The sequence below is a fragment of the Bactrocera oleae genome, chromosome 2 (genome assembly GCF_042242935.1).
Source record: "Bactrocera oleae isolate idBacOlea1 chromosome 2, idBacOlea1, whole genome shotgun sequence".
In the NCBI taxonomy this organism is placed as follows: domain Eukaryota; kingdom Metazoa; phylum Arthropoda; class Insecta; order Diptera; family Tephritidae; genus Bactrocera; species Bactrocera oleae.
Window position 1 is genome coordinate 82718808 of NC_091536.1, and position 23581 is coordinate 82742388.

Genomic DNA, 23581 nt, shown 5'->3' on the forward strand with positions numbered 1-23581 from the left:
GATCGGTCAGTTTTTATGGCAGCTATATGTTACTTTTTTCGAGCGTTGAAATTTTGAAAATTCATAACTCCAAAATATTTTAAATTGTATCGAAATGAAAAATACGAGTCCAATATTTTGCCTCAAAGTATACAAAAAAAAAAAAAAACTTGTGAATGTAAATTTTGAATGAAATAACCCATTTGAAAAACAAAAAATTGAATTTTTGGAATTCTCAAACGGATATAACCCCTTAAATAAATATTGTTTCGAAAAACTCGCATTTAAGTTTATCAAACAGGCTTGAAGGATTTTATAGCTTTAAAAGCATAATGAATAGTTGTTGATAATTTATAATTCTAATGGAGGGAAAACTAAAAAACTATTTAATTTTACCGACAAATGTGTGTGGCTACAGTGGGACGAGTTTCAAAATATTAAATCATTTATTTTACTAATAATTTTATCTACGTGTTGTTACTGATTTGTTTCATAATTATGCTATTTTTTCAACATGTCTCTAGCCTTAGGTATCTGTAGCAGTAAAACCTTTAAAAACTTGGCAGAAATAATTTTTCAATAACCAGAAAAAGAACGAGAAATGAGAAAGAAAAAAGGAGATAATAATTATTAAGATTTTTATAAAATATCGGATACTTTCTCAAAACGCAGATGCCCACTACTTTGAATTGTTAAAAACAGTTTTAATCGGGATATCATCATACATGTCTACTTACAATATAAATAAAAACTCTTTGATTTTGCAAGTAAATATGTAGTTAAATTATTACTTTAACATGCGTGGCAGCTGCAAGGAAACCGTTAAGCGCCACACGTGTGTACATAATTCCAGCATATTCACATATCTTATCTGAATTTAACACATACTACAACAAATACACATGCTCATAAGTATGCACATATACATATACACACATATGTGTTAATACACACAAGCAATATTTATACTCATGTATGTGTATTTCGCACACATTTAATATTCAGCGAACATGTTTCATATGAGCCTGCACTGTTTCCTGTACAGACAGGTTAAAAGATGCTTACAACAAACAACAGTCAAGGTATTTTAGGAGTCGTTGTTGTGCGTTGAGTCGAGAAAAAAAAATTTAATAACACCAACATACAAACACAGCGACATATGCGCTGGCTGACAGCTAAAAAGTTCACATATGTGATGTGATGTGTGGTGGCAAACAGCATGTGGGCGTACACACACTCATAAACATCCATCTTTAGCGTTGCTTGCCATCCTTTTGTGGTGTGTGTGAGAGCATCTTGCGGGTCACCATGTGAGAGATGATATGAAAAATTACATCAAAAATAATATGAAATAAGATAAAGTGAAAATGTGATGTGGCTGCGGCAAGTGTGTGCGGGTGCGTGTGTGTGTGTGTTTAATGGTGCAGCTGGAATTGAAGCTGTCAAAACAGTGTTAATGCGCACCACGCCTGCCACATCCTTACTCATTTCGTTAAAAAAATTGTATGTGTGCGTGCTTTTGACAGCCACAAACAAACACATGCCACGTCGTTACAGCTATTTACTTCATGTATGTATGTGTGAAATATATAATAGCGCATAAAAGGACCACATATGCGCCACTGAGGTGTGGTGCGAGGTGAAAGCTCCTTTATATTTATTTAAGTATTTTTTTATTATTTCTTTTTGTTTAAATTTTTACGGTATCAGTCACTTTCCTCTTGTTTTGCCATTTTCGCTTGACGCACATATATTTCATCACAATAAGAATTAGTGTAACACATGCGCGCTGCAAGACGTCCTTTTCGACGCGTCACTTAAATAAGATCTGGCGACGATATGGGTGTACCGACTCAGAAAAAGTCATAAAAATATACCCTTCACAAATAAAAAACGTTTTTTCCAATAGAACTCAATTTTGATCGGTTAGTAGCTGCCATGGAAAGCTATATGCCGCTATAGTCTGATAGGAACAATACTTGTATGTTTTGAGATTGTACCGTTGCTTTGGATAAAAATCCATGCAAAATTTCGTGAAAATATTTTGTCATACAAAAAAGTTTTACAAACAAGAACCTGACTTGAAGTGTTGCGAATTCAGCGGTCGCTAATTTTATTTCGATAAAATTATTAAGTTATTAAAAGTCACAGAAATAGAATTTTATAGATAAGCCAACTTTAGAAATCATAAAATTTTGACTTAATACGATTTATGAAAGTTTCTGACAACCGCGTCATCCAACGGGCTTTCTACTACATGGCCGTTAAGGAAAGCTATAATATTTGGCACTGACATTTGATTAGTAAAAAAATATTCCTAAACTTAAATTTTAACTGAACTTTTTAAAGAGAAAATATGTTAATTTACTTTTAATTTATTTAAATATTTCATTTATTCACATCAGTATATATGCACAAAAATAATGAATACGAACTAAAATTATTCAAAAAAAAAAAATATTCTTTTCAGTAATTTTCAATAGCACAAATAAATTTTCCCAACCAAATATCATCAATACATTTTCTACTGGGTTTGCACTGCAACTACACACACGTGTTACTATAAACAGCGCATCATGGGAGGAGACCTTGACAGCTATTGACAATGGCTATTAGTATATAAGTAGAGGAACAGAAAATTGTTGGCATAATTTACGAGTAATTTGCTAGCGTTTCATTAACCACATGCTCAAAAGCTTCAAGCGTATGCGTGTATACACACACATGCTTACAGAGCTTGCGATATTATTACTCATACGCCGAGTGGTTCCAAACCACATTGCCTGGCATGGCGCGTTTTATGTTTGTCGTTGCTAAATTGATTATAAATTTGATGCGCAGCCTACTTTATTTTGCGCCTCTTTGCCGTTTGAGCTGTTATTGTACTCATTTACTGTTAAATACTCGTGTTGTAAATTTTCGCCGTGAAAGTTGTAACTGCCGAGTAAGAGCTGTGCAAATGAAAATTGAACCGAAGTTATGAGATGAAACTGTTTAGCGACTGTCTGCTGAGTGCTTACTTAGTTGCCATTTTATAAAGAAGGTAGTGGGCATTAAAATATAAATATATATCTACCTATGACCTAATAGAATTTATGTGGGAATTTTCATGATATCAATTTGATGTGTTAATAGTAAAATTCCAAATTTTATATTATATGAGATTTTTATATCTTTCTGTTAAATTGTATTGTGAATAAATCTAATATGGTTATTAGTAGTAGTGGGAAATGTGATTTTGTGAAGCGAACGTTATCCATATTTTATCGAATCTTTACTAAATTTAGAATGGATATACGAAGATTTTACACAAAACTATTCGTGAACCATATCGAGTGTATATATTTAAGAATATTATCCGAAAATTTAAAGTTTATCCGTCAAATAGTTTAAAAAAATTAACGTATTTGTAAGATTTTTCACAATTAGTGTAATCGACTTTCAAAACTGTAAACACGTTTTTCTCGAAACGCAGTTTTCAAAGTCGGTAAGAAAAATTTCACTGAAACTACTGAAGAACGACGGTGAAGGTGACTTCACAGGACCTTCTTGGATATATTTGTCAGGTATTCGAAGGAATAAGATTTTGACAATAATTTCCATTTTTTAAACCACTTTCAAATGTAACTTTTTTTCACTAAAAATTACCTATACTTATGATATCTATACTCATCTATAGTAATACTTTTTTTCGGTTTTTGGATTTGAGATAATTTTAGAATACACATTCTTACATTTTATTTTGGAGTTCCTCCTGGTGACCAAGGGAATGCAAAATATTTCATAATGAACGATCTTTTAAATTCTTTAGAAGTACATTATTTTTATTTATTTATCACATAAAATGTTTCTTCAAAGCAATTTTGACTTGCAAGCTATTTTTAATAGTAAATTGTACTAGACTAATCTTACTATGTGGAAAGTACAACTCCGGCCATGCGGTCTCGTATTACATTTAGCTCTCAACAGAAAGGGTCATGTAGCAAAATAGCTTTCCTTGAGTAAGTGAAGCAGCACTTAGCTGCTGCAAAGTTGCTTTTAAATGACACTTGGTTGCGGAAGTTAGTTAAGCTACCGAATTTTGCAACTTTTTGAAGTTTTGTGTTTAAGAGAAATGTCAAAAATTCAAAAGCAAAAAAAAAAACATTTTTTAATCTAACAAGGTGCTTAAATTGTTACAAAATCTAATTGATAGAACAAACAAGTATCATCTCCAATGTGATTGTTAGCTCTTCTACGAATTATACAATGCAAAACTGTTGTGCAAAATTTAATTTAATTATATATAACTGTAAATTTCAAATGCGTAGTTTCAAATTTTAAAGATTTTGTAAGCAAAAGGATATATAAATACAATCGACAAGCATTCAAAATTTGCTTACACAAGTGTATATATGTATGTATATATGTATATATATATGTGGTGATTGTTTCACCTGTCGCTGCTGTGAAACCTTTTATTGGCCAATGGCTGCATTTCTAAGCATTGACTTGATATTTCTGCAACGTTCTACATAGTTGTTTTTGTTACTTTTATTGTATTTTCAGTTCATCTTCAATGAAAATATTGTTAAATTTTTACCTGCAAATAGCCATGTGTGTGGTTTTTAACAATGTACGTGTATGTGTGTGCAGCTGTCAGTATTGGGTGCATGTTATCATTTCACTCCCGTTATGCAAATGAACTTAAAACGGATAGTTGTGTAACAGACTGACAGACTGTCGTTTAAAATGAGCGATGGATGGGTTAAATGATATTTCATGCAATCATGGCACTCACACACACACACACCACATATTTCTACAAGCAAATACATGTAGACCTTTGCGAACCAGTATTTTTGTATTCATCTGCTGTCGGAGAGTTGTGCAAAGTGTAGAGTGAAGTTGTTACATTATTTTGTTCTTTTTTAACGAGTTTTATGTACGTGTGTGGTGATATGTATAGCGCATGCATTTGTATGCGTGATTCGGCTCGTACACCTTGTGCTGTTCTGACAAAGGGTTAGCAGGCCATTTCGTTGGGAGCAAAGTTTGATAGTTAAGTGACACTATCTGTCATGTTCACTTAAAGAAATTTATTTCTGCATTATGAATAAGTTATAATATTATATTAAGAACATAGACTTTTTGAGCCTTAGACTACCATAAATGCAACACCCTTTCTGTCTTCTGTCCATTACTATTTTACTACTGTCAAATTTTGAGTGGCAAAAATGCTGAAATTTTATCTGAAAGGTATAAAAAAACGGTAACAGCTAACAGTTTTGAATGATTGGACTTAGAAAAATTGGCATGGTTCCAGCAAAAAATGTATTATTTTCGTCACACTATAGTGAAATATTGGTTAGTGGATAACTCAAAAAAGTATAAGTTTTTAATATTATAAGAAAATAGAAAATGAAAAGAAATTCATGAAAAAAGCACAGAAATATTTTATATTACTATATTTACCTATTTTATTTTTGACTGATTCTCATGAAGATGCCACAATTACGATTAGAAAATAATAGCATATTTTTGAGATTCTCCGCTGTGGGAAGAAACCTTAGGAGTTGGATGGAGTAAAGAACTTTAAAGCTCTTATAGAGTCTTAACGTGAACTTCTGAATATTTGAGTTTGCAGACTGGGTTAACAATATATAACGTGACAATAAAATTGTTTAAATAATTAAGGTCTCAAGACCAGTCTCCATTACCGGTTTACTCGATAAAGTAAGTTTTTTTATGCCCATGTATATAAATATCAACATTTTAAGTAAAAACCTTGACCCACTGCCTCGTAACTCCTTTTTAATCAAACGTTCGTAGTTTGTAATCTAAAATAATTAAATTCGCAACTGAAATGCGTTCTGCATAATTTTTGCCAGTGTTTACGTAGTGGCAGCACGTTCAACCGTCACTCTACTGCAGCGTTATGTTTCCACTGACAGATGCGAGACGTGATATGTCAGTTTAATCATAACTTCGTGTGCGATACAATATTGCATTACACTTGTAGGTGAATGCAGTGGCAATATATGTGCGTGTGTGCTGAGCTGATTAAATGAGTTTTCTTGGTTATAAAAACATCTATATCTACAGATGTCTGCATTCTCCTATACTTATTTATGTTTATGTAAAAATATGAACGGTTCTGAATTAAAGTGTCACATTTAAATTAAAAATTAATATTAAATTGTTTAAAGACAGCCAGTCTCTGCCATAACAGTTTTTAGTGAAAAATTTTTTTTTGTAGGAAATAATTTAACTCTTACCTTTATGTTTCACTCTTAGCTCTTAGTTGTCGATTTATTTTGTAATTAGAATCTGAAATAAGAAAATTATATAATTTATTATTCTAGTTTTAAATATTTATAAATATTTTTAGGAAAAATATAAGAATAAACGCTATCGATAGAATTTAAGTTTTAAAGTTTGGCACAGTCAATGTTTTTTAAACGCCTACTCCCGCCTTTTTATTTAATTTTGCTTTGGAAACTAAAAAATCTCGGACAACCTTGTACTCTCAAGATATACTTATTGTGGTTACAACCGCATACTTATTTGGATGTCGTTATAATGCAAAAAACCTTTAAAACTGTTCGAAATAAATTTAATATGTTTATATACGCACTCTTTTGTTTGAAGCTCCTAAATGTAGGCCAAAACAAATGTAGTCAGAATTTTACGCTATGAAGCCACTATGCTTCTGTGAAGAAATTTGTAACAAAAAATTGTCTTATTGGTGTTGGTGAATTTAAGCGGATCAACGGTGATATTGTTGTGCACCAAAAGGATCTTAGAGAGTGATGAGATCATGTGTATTGCTCAATTTTATTATTCGCGAAGTGAGCTAGGTACAAATCTAACCAATTTTTGTCTGGAAAATTGTAAGAAAAACTGTTTTAAAAATTTTTCGCAAACTTTCACACAGTGCCTGAATGTAGGCAGTAAATTCAAACCAGGATTCACTTACCAGTCTACACAGAATCAAAAACTTTGGAAATAATCGTTTTCCAATTGCAAAATTTGAGTAGAAACTTCAAGTATATTTTCACAGTAAACTTTTCCCATTCACAAGATTTACTGTTTCAAAACGTTTATTTCTAACTATAGTTTTTTTTTTAATATTTCATAGCAAATTTTGATCCCCCTAAATTGAACTTGTCCCATTTAATGAAATCAATCTTGGCGCCGTCAACGCTAACAAACCACGCAGCACAAAATGCAAAAGCAATGTTAATTCACAAAGCAATTTACACAAATTTTGTAAACTAATGCAACTTTATATCAATCAAAATATCAAAAACATGAAAATCTACAATTTTTGCTGCCACAAATTTTAATATCAGCTGACTGCTAACGACAAAGCACGCCCTTTTGCATACATACTTGTGAACACAAATAAATACACACACGAATACGATAAATAACAACCACCAAGACGTTGACAATAACAACAACGAGACGAATGACAACCTTGCCATCACGGCAGAGCAGGACAATAAGGCGTGTCGAGTCGAACGGAACATTTTTGACTTGCCACAAAGCGATGCAGAACACAAACAAGTACAAAACACTGGTGCTACAATATTTACACCAACAAGTATTAAAATATACATATACATGTGTATATGTATGTGCATGCGTGTTGTTTACTTGCGATTGCAATGTTTGCATAACCTAAAAAATATCTGGGCATGCGTTACTTTGATGCGATCCGTTGCTGTACGCTTCACTACATTGTCAGCTCACTACAAATGCAACCACAACGCCACTGTATCCACCATTTTTCCCTTATTAGTGTATGTGTGAGTGTGAGCGTGTTAGTGTCAGCATAGTGACAACGCCTGGCTCTGACATGAATGGCTTTTGAACTTGTGCTCTTGTGTGGCCGTAAAGGATAGCTTCCCGTTTGACGTGCTCAGCAGATAAACAGAAACAACAACAATGAAAAATGCGCACAAAAAAACAAAATAAATAAAAAAATTATGAAAAATCCTGTTATAAGCGCGCACAGCTGTGTCGCCACATACTAACACAAACAATACAAAAGTGCGCAAATGGCGTAACACAATTATGGCGCCATGTAGCATAATATTTGGCGTAACTAAATACACACATACAAAATGTTACATACGATAAACTCATATAATCGTTTGTATTAACTTGCATATCTTTGCAGCGGTGTGTGCCTCGCTTTCTACAACAAAAATATTGATTGCCTGTTTGCATTACCATAATGTTGCTACAAGCCATAAGTATTTGTTGCATAAACAAGCATCCTTAAAGGCGCACAGACACATACGCAAAAGCCAAAAATGATTGATGTTTAATGTTGATTGATACATATTTTGTGCATAATAAAATGCCATTATAAGTAACTTTGTTTATATACAAAATCCATTATGTGGACCGGACTATGGGCGGTTTGAATATATCAGATATTTGAATAAATGATTATACGTGATTACTGTAAGCTAATTTAGTTATAACTTCTAAGCAGCTAATGAAGTTTGGCTTTAAGTATTATATTGGCAACAATTTATGAAAAATGTAAACCAACCAAGGAATAACACTTGAAAAAAGTAATTAATAAAAATCAAAAATATAAGAATAATTTACGAGCTCAAATAAATTAACAGGTTATTGATAAATAAAATACTGCATTTGATTATAATTTATTTAAATCCACGTAAGCAACAAACATATCAAATAAATTTATTGCATTGATCAGCAAACATCACCAGTTCTGAGATAACTCAGAATGTTGTGGAAAAGAACTTGTGAGTACATTCTGCATATTTCGAATTACGATAAGTTTCGAATTAAATTTATGACAATAATAAATTTGGCTTCAGCTTTAGCTACACTCACAAGACCCTAAATATATTACACACCTACACGCGCACACCCACACAAACACTCGTCAATATACCATAAACAACGAATCAATGCTGACTACACATGCCGATGAACCATATTCACTGTCTTTATGGCCCACACGCAATGACCGGACAATATATTTAAACAACAACAACAACACATTTACACGCCAAAGCTATTTATCCGTTTGGGTTACGTGGTCGTTTATCGAAGTGTGTGTACGCATAGCATTAGTTGGCCGCCTATAAAATATAAAATAAACGACATTCGATATCAATGCAAGACATAAGAGCGTAAATTATGTAAGTGACACCGAAGAGGGCAGCTAGCAGGCAAGTGAGCAACGCGATAGAGTCTGTGCGTATATATGTATATGCGTGTGTATAGTTGCTGCATTTACAGTTCAACACACACATACACACAAAATTGTATTTGGCTATGAAATGCGCTGCTTCGGAACACATACACACATATACCATACAACTATTTACATACAAATATATGTATATATCTAAAAATATATATTTCGTGCGATGATACAACAAGCCAGCGGATGGAAGGTATGTTATTGGCACACTTACGAGTTGATAGACATCGTGAGCACTCAGAACGGTCTATATGTATAATCGAATCCTCTGACCTCTGCCCACGTAACAACTCCTTGTGAGTTTGTTGGCGACTAAAGCGAATCTAGCAAGTAGTTATATAAAATACATAAGCCTATGTACAATCATGTATAAATTTGAAGTTGCCTGTGTGTGAGTGCTATGAAACGTGAGAATCCGCACCGTTAAAGACACACGAGATGAGCCGACGACATTAGTTACCCGGCTGACAGTGAGCAAAGCTCATATCCTTTCAAAGCACCGCGGCCGTTAGAGAAATATAGTTCTACAATTGAGTGTAGGAACAAATAAGAGGAAACAGATAACTGGTTACAAAGAGTGGCAAACACAAACAAAGCCAATGCCATATAATTTCGCACACACATACACACGAGTGCCCGAACGTTCGACATACTTAACCGTTGACCTTTAAAAGCGAAAACAACATATAGATCAGGTTACAACGACCCAGCGGCCCAACAGGCCAATGGCCCAGTGGTACGATTCAGGCATTTTGTCGATGTGAACGACACAGCACGAGGTTTACGATGCTTACTTGCGATAGTTGTGACACACACTCGTTATTTTGGCACACGTTTGGGGCGGCTGGTCGTTTGTCGGGCGCTCAAGACGCGCAAGATGCGCAACACTCATCAATAATGACCGAAAGCTGAAGATTACATAAGAGAATTCTAAGCACAGTTATGTACGAATGTTCGTGGATATGTGCGCCTGTGTGCGCCTGACAAGTAGGCATGCCCAAAGTCAGGCGAGCTAAACATGTCGGTGTCAACTGGATGTTGTTTTTTTCTTAGTCCTCTACTTGTTCGCCTGCCAACAGCAGCTTACTACATAGCACCACTGACAGACAAACACATTTCACGGTATAGATGTGTCTAGACAGTTCGCCATCAGCAATCCACGCTCGTTGCATGTACGACATGAATGGCCGATTGGAGGCTGCAGCCGTGGAAACTCTGAACGGACGGATGGAGCAGTAAGTAAGGAGAAACACATATTTACGCGAATATCAGCAGACAATCTGGAAAGGGTACATTCATAAATTTAACTTGGTAGGTTCGATTTCTCATTTCAAAACAAAGCCTTTGCGATGGTGTTGAATAAATGTTGCTTCACAGATTGCCAAAGTGAGTGTTTATAATGACTTTTCTGGTCCGCAATTGAGCTTGAAGATTGTAAGTTGAGGGAGTCACAAATTCTCGGCAAAAATAATGAAATTTTTGTCTTAATTTTTTTCATATCAAAGTAATAAGTATAAAAAAAATAACGTATTCAACACACTGACTGTGCTTAATCATCTTCCATTATTTTGTACTACAAAGTAACCTGCCCACGTTATTTTAGATAATACCTTAACCTAACTTCACATTTTTTCAACATATGCAACCGAGAATTCGAGTTTTGACCGCAAACAAATAAAAAATCAAACAAAAAGAATAAAATAAAGTGAATTCAAATGCTTCAGTTCCCCCTAATGCGGCGGATATTATTTTCTTGGGATCTTGTAAATGTTCTGCATTTTATTAGCAAAAGCTCACGGCAACTGCCAGGAACATTGTAGCCTAGATTGATACTGGCGGGCTAGCCGTGAGTTATTGCTTTAGTCACACTAGAGCGGCATTAGGGAAATCTTTTTACTAGCACTGCGCCTGTACACAGCACATGCAATTGGCTTTAAGTGCTTTTATCCTTGTGTATAAGTGGGCAAAGTGGTTTTCGCCATTTGGAGCATTCAAATATTGTACGTGTTTCGACGTTGGCCAATAATGCTTACTAGAACTTAGTTCTACATTTTATTGAACTGCCTGTTTTTTTTTTTAAGAAAGTCAGAAAGGAGTGTACACATACATATGTACATGTTATACCAAAATTTACCAGATTTAATGAAAATTGTCGTAAAATTCTTTATGTCGTGCGTATTACAACTTAAGTTGAGTCTCGGTTTTTTCTTCTCCTCAGTGAGTATTAATTTCAACAATAGCGTTTTGAGAGTATATTTCCTCTTCTCAGTATTCTCAGCAAAATCTTTTAGAAATTGGATAACATTGTTTTATACTTTTCTATCATATTATTATTTTTTAATTATCTTTTTTTGGTTTTTTTTTTAATTCATTAAATTTTAGTTTTAATTTTATGAAAAAAAAAAAATTTAATATTAATTAAATTTTATTTTAGTTTTTATTTATTTAACTTGATTTTAATTTCAATTGATTTTTAATCTTTACTTCATTAAAATAAATTTAATGTAATGTTATTTTAATAAATTTTAATTTTAATTTTAATTTTAATTTAATTATTAAATTAATTTGCGTTGAATAAATTTTAATTTGTTTTTTTAATTTTAATTTTATCTTTAATTATAACATTAATTTAATTTTGATTTTAATTTCAATAAAATTTAATTCCCATGTAAATACATACCATATGAATTAACTAAATTTTGATTTTAATTTTTTAATTTTAATTTTAGGTTAATTTAATTTTATTTTTAATTATAATTTCAATTTTAATTTTAATTTTAATTTTAATTGTAATTTTAGCTTTTAATAAGTTAATTTAATTTAATTTTTAATTATAATTTCAATTTAAATTTAAATTTATTTTAATTTTTATTTTTATTTTAATTTTAGCTTTAATTTGATTTTAGTTTAAATTGATTTTTAATTATCTTCTTTTACCATTTTGTTTTAATTTATTAATTTTAATGTAATTTAATTTAACTTAATTTTAATTTTAGTTTTATTGTTAATTTAAATTTTGATTTAAATTTTAATTTTAACTCTATTTTTAATTTTAATTGAATTTTATTTTTAACTTTTATTTAATTTTAATATCAATTAATTTTAAGTTAATTTATTTTACCGCATTGTACTTTAATTCATTAAATTTAATTTTAATTTAATTTAATTTCACTTTATTTTATGAAATAATTTTATTTTTCCATTAGCTTGGTTTCTGTAAGCCGAAAGAGCTCTCTGCCTATTGCAAGGTATCATTAATGCGTTCTCCCCATTTGTCTCGGGAGCATCGCATTACTTACTTTTGCATAATTTTTTCGCAAATTTCTTGACTGTTTATTATTCCTGGTAGTAATTTACTTCACACTTGAGTGCCGACAAGACAAGAAAACGTGGGTGAATACAAAATTTGTGCAACTAACCAAAGCAGTAAAGGAAAACATGAAAACACACACACATACACACATATAAAAATAAAATATATAAATAGGAAAAAACTAGCGCTGACATGCTGAAAAAATGCAGTGAAAACCGCTCAGAAGTAAAGGCCACACGAACGCGAAATCAACCCGCACAGCAACCACGCCAACCAACGAATCAACCAGCCAACAAACTTAAGTGAAGCGATTTCAAGGGAAAAAACGTTGCAAGTTGACGGGAAAAGTGTCGAAACAAAACTGAAAAAATGCATTAGTAATTTTTGGTTTTACAGTTGCCTTTTATTTATTCTATTTTATTTTTAATTTTGCACGTTGTTTGCGCCCTCCCACGTACAATGTGTGAGCGGTCTTCATTATGGTGTTCCTAGCGAAGACTTGTCTCTTTCGTCTACGCTTTGACTGTCTTCATTGAGACGATTTCTTATTTTGTACTATATATTTTGATGATTGTTTGTATGTATGCATGTATGTATGTATAGCCGGTGTTATGGCTGCGCGCGCACGCTCTGGCAACGCAGCGCAGTCGCTCGCTGTAATGAAGTGCATTCCCACACTGGCTGTCTTGTTTTTGTTGCTATTGTTGGTGTTAACGCATTTGTTTAGTTTTTCGTTCGTCACACAAAAGTATGTAAGCATGTAAATAGACACTATTACTACTGTTGCCGTTGTCAGTCGCTTTTGCTGTTGAAGTATTTCTTGTTGCTGCAGCACTTGATTGCGCCACTTCTTTTTTTAGTTTTGTTGTAGGGTGTTTTTTTTTTTTTTTTTGTTGGAGACAGTGGGTGTGAAATCGTCTAGCACGACTTGTACATAAATAAAGGTGTCTGCACCGACAAAAAGTTGGTGTTATTTGTTGTTGTCTGCTTGTCAACTGCTAATGTACTGGTATTGTTGTTGCAACTGACCTTTCATGACCATTCAGCAATTTGCATTGTCAGCGAATGAGTAAAAAGAAATTCGTAATTCACATTTCGTGTTGGTACTTAGTGTACGGTTGGTGGCGAGATCAAGTAATCACATGGAGGTTTACACAGTTGCGGGGCTACTGTGAAGATTTAAGCTTGGGAAAATTCGCTTTTTGTTAATTTTTCATTTTCTAGTTTTTTTCTGTTTTACTTTGGTTTTGAAGTGAAGTTTGTGAATTTCAATTATGATTATGATTAGGAGTAAATGTAGCTGGGAATTTCTAAATTTTACTTATGACTTAAGACTACTGGCTGATTGTAGGGTCTCTTATTATTCACAAGGCTATATAATGACAGTTATAGCTTGATTACAGTTTTATTAGAAAGACCACATTGTATGAGTTTTTAGCTTGTAAGCGCCACGTATATATATTAAAAACCATCTTGAATGAAAGGTACAATATACTTTTAACAACTTTTTATTCTGCTTCATTTCTTAATTGTTTTTTTAGTTTTCTTCGTTATTGTGAACATTCTGTTTCTTAATTAGGTACAAGTAGACTTCCTTAGTGTGAAATTAAAAAAAAAATCGATTTTTACTCATATTTCGATAGACATCGAACCGAGTTCTAAAACAGTTTATGAGTTACAGCGTTATAAAGTGTAGCTGCTAAGTTCAACCAGCTCCCTCTTTATACGCATTTATCTCAAAACTGAATTTTTCGAATCTGCTGCGGTGATTACTTGGAGACATATGATCAAATCACCCTCAAAACTTTGCCTGTATGTTATGTGTATAGTATAATGGAATTTTGGCAACCCAAAACCGATAAAAATTTTGGGTGAATATTTTTTCTTAAAAATTGTGCCATTTTGCCGATTTTCTAAAGTCGAAGTCTATATGTATATATATATATATATATATGCATACATATATGTATATAAATGGTCAGCATAACGAGCTATATCGATTTAGCTATGTCCTACTGTCTGTCATATCAACTATTTCCCAATTCGTTTTAGATGCCTACAATTAGGCACTATCTAATTCAAAATTTAGCTTGCTACGTGGTTTGTGTGACATTACTACTTCAAAATTAATTTGCGCTACCTAAAATTAGGCTTTAAATTATTTAACATTTAACCAAGTCTCACACTACTTTGAATCTTTAAATCTGCAATGATTTAGTAATCTTTTCCAATATAAGTTATAAATAAAGACGAAATTAATGAAATAATAATAATTGAGTTTTTTTTTAATTTTAAACCTTTTATATTTTTGAATATAAAATATTATACAAAATTAATAAATATTTTTTTTTTAATCTCTTTGTATATATTTAATATTTTATTTCAATCGTATATATATATACATATACATATATATATTATATATACTTATCGAAACCAATTTTTTAAACATTTCTTTTATAATATATATTAAAAAATAATTATTTTTTAAATAATACTTAAAACTATTTAACAATAAATCTTTTATAAACCGCGGTGGTAAAGCCTCTAATCTTTTAGGTATAATCTACATACTTAAATACACAAAATAATTACTTATTGCACTACCCTTCCTACAGCTAAAAGAGCCCGCCTGCATTTATTCGCTTTAGTTACCAGCAATTTCAATTAAAAACACAAGCGTACAAAAACTCAATGGTTTTGAGGGCTAAATGAGTGCCTAGAGTGAATAGTTTGCTGAATAACATCACCTCTTCATCGCGATAACATGCACTTCGACAGCCAACAGCCAACAGCTGGCGCACCACCACATATACATATACAAAAGTAGTAAACCGTTGCGCGGAGCAAATATATAGACATACTAAAAAAAATTATGCAGTGCAAGAATTTTGCAATGCTGTAATTTCATTCACCACCACACGCACTCATGCACAAACATACACCTGGCATCTGTATGAGGCACACCGCAAGCATTCGCCACACCACTGTGAAGGACCACTTCGAATGCAAGCGCAAAAGTGGAAATAAAATTAACAAATAAGCAGCTGTTGTAGTTGTTGCACATTTTTCGCAACTATGCATTTTTTAGTACGCACATAAAGCATACAAACACACCTATATGTACATATACTCATATGTAGCGGATAAATCAGTGAATGGTAGCAAGGACTAAAGGATAAAGCACAAGTTCCATTAAAATAATCATCTACATACGCTAAAGTACGGCGATATGTTACAAAAGATTGTAGCATGAAAGGAAAAGATTTAAAAACAAGAAGAAATGTTAACTTCGGTTGCACCGAAGCTATAATACGTTTTACAAACACAAAAGGTTTCTTACAAAAACTTGATTTGTATGTATATGCTATAGTGACTCGATTTGAACAATTTTTTCAGAGATTGCATTATATAATATTATATATTGCCTTATATCCATGTAAAATTTTTGTTAACATATCTCGTCAAATGGAAAAGTTTTCCATACAAACACTTGATTCCGATTGTTCAGTTTGTATGACATATACTGACTAGGTTTGAACAATTGCTTCAAAGATTGAACCATGGCTTTGGGAAATAATCTATGCCAAATTTCGTGAAAATATCATGCCGATCCGTCGGTTTATATAGCAGCTATATTGCCGGTTCCTACAAATGAGCAGTTTCTTGTAGAGAAAACGACGTGTGCTACATTTCAGATTGATATCTCAAAAACTGAGAGACCAGTTCGCATATATACAGACAGCTCGTCATGCTGATTATTTTTGATGTATATATATTTTATAGGGTATCCGACTGTTTGGGGTATAAAAAGTGCGGAAAATCAAGCGCAGATGAGGTCGGTGAAGGGAGCGTAATTGTATAGGGCCGGCGTTGAAAGCAATCAGGCACAGAAGTTATCAGCATGGAAATCTCGATTTCATTTCAAAGCTGGCAAACAAAGTAGCGAAAAGATATGCAAACGCTGGCGCATTAAAACCTGTTTATAAATACGCTAGATGCCGTTACTTGCCACACACTCGTAATCATGGCAACCATTCAGCAACACACGCCCGTATTATAAAAATATGCTTGTGTGTGCTGTATTGCTTTTTGGCAGTTGGCAATATGTGGCGGAATGTAAAGCAGCCTCTATTACATCGGTTGCATCATCAAGCGTCAGACTCAATACAGTTCAGGTGATTTCATTTCGCTGATAATAAAAAAGCTAAAAAAATTCTATCGGCATGCTGAGTAATAAGTGCGCTTGAGTTGAGAGACTACTCTTCGATTCATTGGAATTTTGTATTTAACGTCAAAAATGAGTACGCATACACACATGTTCATATATTATCTTATGTAGTATATAAATATATAGAAATGCATTACTGAGCTTTGACATGTCGACCTTACTCAATTCATTGATGCAAGAATACACTCATCCGCACTTAGCAGAAAGGAATACATATTATCTACGAGCGGCTTTTATGATTCGCTAATAACAGCAACTTTTGCGCATATTGCACATTGTAATTGGTTGGATTATAACTTTTATACCGTGATAATCTTATATTAAGTTTCTTAAGAAGTTTTTATCACCCAGAAGGTTAGGTAGGGTTTACCGATGGATCTCACTTGGACAGATATTTGTGTGATACTTTGTGTTACCCATAAACTCCTAAAAGTGGATCACCAGATATTTCAATCTCAGTTGGCAAAAGCCCGGCAATAGAGCAGGAAGTGACAAAATGATTTTGCTTAGCCTTCCTCAATACAGCTTTGGCAAAGAGTGGTCGGCATAATATTTAGCCACACCGCGTGTAAACCTCTTAGACAGTGTCCAGTTAGAACACCTACAATTGTGGCGAGATTGGTTTTGCCAGTAGTTCGGCAGATCTCTTGCGGTTTACTCTGGACCATAAGGATTTCGCAGTCGCACAAGCTCTGGTTGTAGACCAGCGCTTGCTGAGCTCACTGGAGTTCGAAGCATCAAAACGCAAGAAGACATCGGCCCTCCCTAGCAAGCTCATCGGCTTTGCAGTTTCCGGCGATTCCGCAGTGACCGGCCACCTATATAAGTCCAATATGGAAGAAGCTTGAATCTATTTGAGCTCTTGCACTCCTGGATTAGTATTGAGCGCTCAGTAAGCGAGCTTAAAGCCAGCTTGGCCACTCGGCTATCGGAGTGCATGCACACCTCTCTGAAGGAAGCTGCACTTCAAAGCAATATATCTACTTTTTTATTTGACAAAATATCTTCACAAAATCCAAGGCAATACAATATTTTCCGAATAAATTGTTTAGATCAGTCCGCATAGAACTAGCTGCCCTTATAAAGACCCTTTTTAATGAATAAATAAGTGTGCTTCATTTTGTATTTATAAATAGTGCGTGTATCTAGGATGTGGAAATTTCGTAGGAGATTAGCGCTAAGCTATAAGAGAGATATACATATTGCGCCCAAATGTAGGCCACATCGATGAAAATTGTATTACTCCTGGGCCGGAGCAGTGCCCATATTTAGTGAGAGAGTACATGACACTAACTTGTTTTTTTTTTCAATAATTGCTTATCATTATAACGTCGTATACTTCTGCGGGGGAAATTCTCAAAGAAGACGAATTGATGTTTTCTATAGCATCAATATTTGATACTACCCTCCCAATTCATTAATGATGAGTCACATAAGTCATATCAGGATGTACTGCAGATAAGCGAAGGTTATAACTTTCATTATTTGAATGAAGCTTGAAACAAACGAAAATAAGAGCCGAATGTGTGGGTATAGAAAAAAATAAATGATATTTCCAAAGCACATATTAAAGTTTTCATTTTGGTATTTTACCTTGCAGAGGGTCCCAAAAACTGCACAAGGTATGGTAGATTAGCGGTTAGGGTTAACTGTGAAAAGCATTACTCGATCTCATAGTTGCCTTGCCATGTTAAAATATAGTTAGCAAAATCTAAAAGGTAAGAACGATTCTAAAGTTTTCAATTATTTTTTATTCAAATATATTATTAAAAAAATATCTCATTTCCGAAAGCTTTACGACAATACAACCCTGGTGGTACAAGAAATAATCGGGTTAGCAAATTATTTTAGTTTTAAACTCCACAAACAAAACAAAAAAATTGCAAAAATATGACACGCAGTTTCTAAAAGCATTTAGAATATCCAAGCTACCATTGAGTTTTATATCCCGAAATTGCTCGAGGCTTTCTCATATCAAATACCAATATAGGCAATAGCTAATATTTTCGTAAATTTCACCAAACATTTGTTTGCACTTTTTTTTCAAATTTGATAACATAAAAACTGAAAACTAATAGCGGAAACGTTTTGTTGCGACTATTTCATGCTCGATGGGAAAACATTGCGTAGAAAAATTGCTTTATTGAAATTGCTTTTAGTTTAATCGAGCTGCTATTTTGGTTTGGTTTCCATGTACATACGTTTATTTTTAACACCGAAATGTTTTGCCCTTTTCATTAAGCAGAAATCACTCGCCAACCGCAAAAAAAAACATGTTTACATGCGGCAATTTAGTTGAGCAAGCTTTTGCTTTATTATACCCTGAACAGTGTATATAATAAAGTTTGCCACGAAGTTTATAACACCAAGAAGAAAACGTCGGAGACCCTTTAAAAAATTATGTATAAATGATCAGAATGACGAGCTGAGTCTTTAGACGTATGCGTCTGTCGGTCTCTCCACCTTCCTACCTTCTCTACTAGAAGTTTCTCGTTTGCCGTAACCATCGATATGGGACCACTATAACATACAGCTACCATACAAACTGAGCGATCGGAATCAAATGCTTGTACGGAAAGCGTTTTCATTTGAGTAGATAGCGGCACCAAATTTGGCATAGGTTATTGTTCAAAACAACAGTGAAATCTCTGAAGAAATTATTCAGATCGAGTCATTATGGCAAATAGCTGCCATACAAACTGAGTGATCGAAATAAAATTCTTGTAAGGAATATTTTGTATTTGTGAAAGGTATTATAGCTTCGGTTTTGTTTGTTTATTTTTTTATATACGCTTTTATATCTTTTTATTTATTTATGTAATGTTATTAGTATTCTTTTTGTTTTGTACAATATACACCGCGACCTTTCGCCTAAAACTGCAATAATAACAAGCGCTACAACACCGCAAAGCGTTCAGTTTCGACAAATTGAATTTTTCTAAAGCTTTTCCGAAAACGAAAAATTTCCGCTTTTTTGTGGGTGTATAGTTGGTTGTTGTTGTTGGCGCTTTTTTTCCAACTGACTTCTTCGATATTTTGCCAGCGCTCACAAGTACAATACAATACGCATACACATATACCATATACAAGTATGTTGATGTTATTTTCTGTTTTGTTGTTATTTTTCGCATGTTTTGTCAGAGTGTGGGCGCATATCATGTTTGCGTGGTGACCCGCAGGCCTTTCATATCGAACTTTTACGCCAACTCAATATTTTCGACAATTTCATGCGACAGCCAGTCAAAGCGCCGCGTCCCCTGACATTTGAAGCTTGTTAGCTTTGGCGTATTTTTAGCCATTTATTGCGATACTTTTGTGGTAACACACACACACAGACAAATAAATACGAATTTATGCGAAATATTTTCCGTTTTTTGCAGCGCTAACATTTTTATTATTTTTCTCGATATCTTTTAGTGTGGCAACACCTTAAGCCACATATAAATCAGGAATTTAAATGCTTATCAACAGCACAGGTTCACAACAACCATCCCGACGCACACGCACATGCATGACGCAACTACAAGCGAGCACAAAATGGCGCGATAATGCCAAAAGGCATTGAAAAACGGTAAACATTTTTTTGGCCATGACGCCAAGTTGCCACGCCAAAATATATGCTACACAATAACATTTACCTTGGCGCTTGCTCTGCTTCCGCGAAGACATTGTGCCAAGCAGCGCTAAGGCGAGCGTTTGATTTTGATGTTGATGGTTTTGCTGGCAACACCGGTGCGGAGGAGTGGAAGCTGTGTCAAAGTGAGAGATTCGGATCGATTGAGAATGGTGTAAAGGCAGCAATGTTGGCGTAAAAGAAAAAGGCAGCAAAATTTATTGTGCTGGTGTAAACAAACAATCAGCCAGCGTTTATCTCGAGGTAAATAAAGAAGCGTCAAAATAACGGTGTTTATGGTGGCAAGGGGGATTTGCGCTGCTAAAAAGGGTGCAAAATGTAATAAATACGCTTTGAAATGAATTCCAGCGCAGTGCGATTAGTGGGCGGGAAATTTTGTTCGCGCCGATGTTGTTGGAATTTTTATTATTTTTCACTAAGATTTACTCTTTCGAAGATTTTTCTTTATTCCGTTGATGGGGTTTGTCTTTTCTGACATTTTGTGTGGCTGTATTTAGCGGTGGTTTCAGAAAGTTATCCAAGTATTTTACATATGTAAGTATATAATGTGTATATTGTTATGGATGTGAGTATGCTTTGGAATTATATTCATCTTACATGTAAAGCGTGTTTATCGTCACAAAAGCCAAGATTATAGATGATATGAAAATGTGTCGTAAAATTGCATCAGCGTGCCGGAAATGTTTTAAAATTATCCCTAAATGTTTTTTAGTTGTTGTTGTTGCTGAATGCATATTTTTTAAAGATATATTTCGGCTTTATTCCATTTAATTTCATTTCATTTCGATCTTTGGTGAACACTTTCTTAATTTCACAAGAATTTTCATTAAGACCTTTAGTACCGCAACTTGTTTCTACGGTGTATTTAATTATAACCTGAACAGGGTATATTAAGTTTGCCACGAAGTTTGTAACACCCAGAAGGAAACCCTATAAAATGTATATATAAATGATCAGCATGATGAGCTGAGTTGATTTAGCCATGTTCGTATATCTGTCTGTCCGTCTGTATGTACGCGAACTAGTCCCTCAGTTTTTAAGCTATTGATTTTAAATTTTGCACCTGTCATTTTCCCACTAATAAGCTGATCATTTATCGGACCACTATAGCATATAGCTGCTATACAAACTGAACAATTGGAATCAAGTGCTTGTATGGGAAACTTTTTCATTTGACGTAATATCTTCACGAAATTTGGCAGGAGTTATTTTCTAAGGCAAAGAATTTGTTCATATCAGATTACTATATATATTTATACTGTCGAAGTATAAGTTAATAAATAGTAATAAACTTATAGCTTTATCTATCTAATGGTCGTAAAAAAACATTCTAAAATCTCTAAAAAAAAAACAGGCGCTCACATTCCTTTAAACCGCCAATAAACTAACACTAACGTTACTCAAAAAAAAAAAAAAAAAAAATTCCTATAACGAAAAGGTTTGAGAGCTGAAAACAAAATTTTCGTGTATTTCGATATACATCTGCTTGTATTTTTATGTACATAAAAACTATATTTGAAACTGTTGCAAATATATCACAATTTCATCAATGGGGCAACTCACCGACTTTGTTGTACAATACTTTGGACTGATTTCGAATTAAACAGAAGTAAGCTCACAGCAATTTTATAATCTTAACTCGAACTTTGTGTCATCAATTTTTGACTCATAAAAAATAAATAACTTTTATGGATAATAATAACATAAATAACTTCCAATTCAACCAACATTGACAACTAATTACTTCATTGAAATAAAGTTTCGAAATTAATGAGTCGTAAAACTAAAATCTAGTGAGAATAAATTAGCAAAAACAAAAGAAAAAGTAACTAATAAATTTGAGGCACACCAAACTGCCGATAATGACAAATAGCGGCAATTTAATATCAACAGGCGTAAATTTTTCGCTCAACAATGTGAAGGGCATTTCAATGGCGTGACAATAAAAACAGTTTTTCTGTCAGAGAAATAACAAAAAATCTGTTTTTTTCAAGCAAATTGAAAAGTTTACTTTTAATTTTTGAAAGCATACCATCCACAGTAAAAAACTGTAACAGCAACAAAGCAGAATATCAATATCAAAACAAAAAGCAAACGTGGCAAATATTTGCTCAATTCCAATCACGTGCATTCGCATTATTTTTATACTTTCATCATTATCATTGCCATCATCAGCGGCAATACGCTATTGCTCAATGGGCACGTCGCGGACGACTGCGTCATTGACAAAGCGTCGACGGCAGCGTCATTGCCTTCATTGCTATCGCTGAAAGCGCCATTATCAATTTCATTGACTGCGCTTGGTGAGCGTAATGCCAAATCAAGTTCAAAATACTGGCGATTATAAGCATCCGCCTGTCTGTGGGTGAGTGCTTATACCTTTCTATATGTATGTATATACATTTATGTGTGTGTGCATGTGTGCTACTTTTTTGCTTGAATGTCCTTCACGTTGATTTTTGTTGCCCGGCTGGTGATTTTCATGATTTCCATGAACTCTACGCTCATTCATTCGTAGGCGTGGTTGTGTGGCGTGGTTGTGTGTGCAGTGAACGCAGTTTTCGAACGATGGTAATGGGTGCTTAAGCGCAAAATCCTCATTTGCAATCGTAGCTGGGTAATGAGTTGATGAAATGGCACATTGGCGCAATCACGACGGCGAACTTTGCAAATGTGGGAGCTTTTAAGGACATAACCAATATACGGCACATAAAAGCGGGCGCACGAATGTAAGAGACCAGAGCAGATGGTTTTAGCACGTATGTGTGCGCGTTTAAATTTACTCTCTTATACATGTACGTATGTGTGTGCACCGACGCCTTAATGGATTTCGTTAGCAGCTTGCGTTAAGCGCCTCAACATTTGCATATTGGAAATGAACGCGCAGTAGCTTTACTTGCAACGACATAAGTGCGCATATTGAACTCGCTGAGCGGCTAGCGAAATTAATGAATTTAATGAATCGCGTTTGCCATCATCAGGCTCTGTCTAGAACGGCGCTTCACAACTAAGGCAAACGCCGTCCGTAAGCAATGGCGGCAAGGCGGGCGCTGCATGGCGAAATGGCCAACTTTTTACAGACGCGTGCGTAAGTATGTGTGCGCGTATATGTGGCTTTGGCAGAAAGAAAAGTTTAGCGCGAAATATGTTGAAGAGCGAAATAGGCGGCGGCGCGCCTCAAGTGGCATA

The 23581-nt window shown here is 34.0% G+C and overlaps 1 non-coding gene across 3 annotated transcripts in view; it reads right to left on the reverse strand.

Annotated features, from left to right (window-relative positions):
* The window catches only part of LOC106620178 (uncharacterized), a 183834-nt gene that overhangs the window by 106291 nt on the left and 53962 nt on the right, over positions 1-23581 (reverse strand). For all 3 annotated transcript variants that reach the window (XR_011394935.1, XR_011394934.1, XR_011394933.1), the window contains one exon: positions 6237-6288. This is a non-coding gene — a transcript (uncharacterized protein). The remainder of the gene's footprint in view (positions 1-6236; positions 6289-23581) is intronic.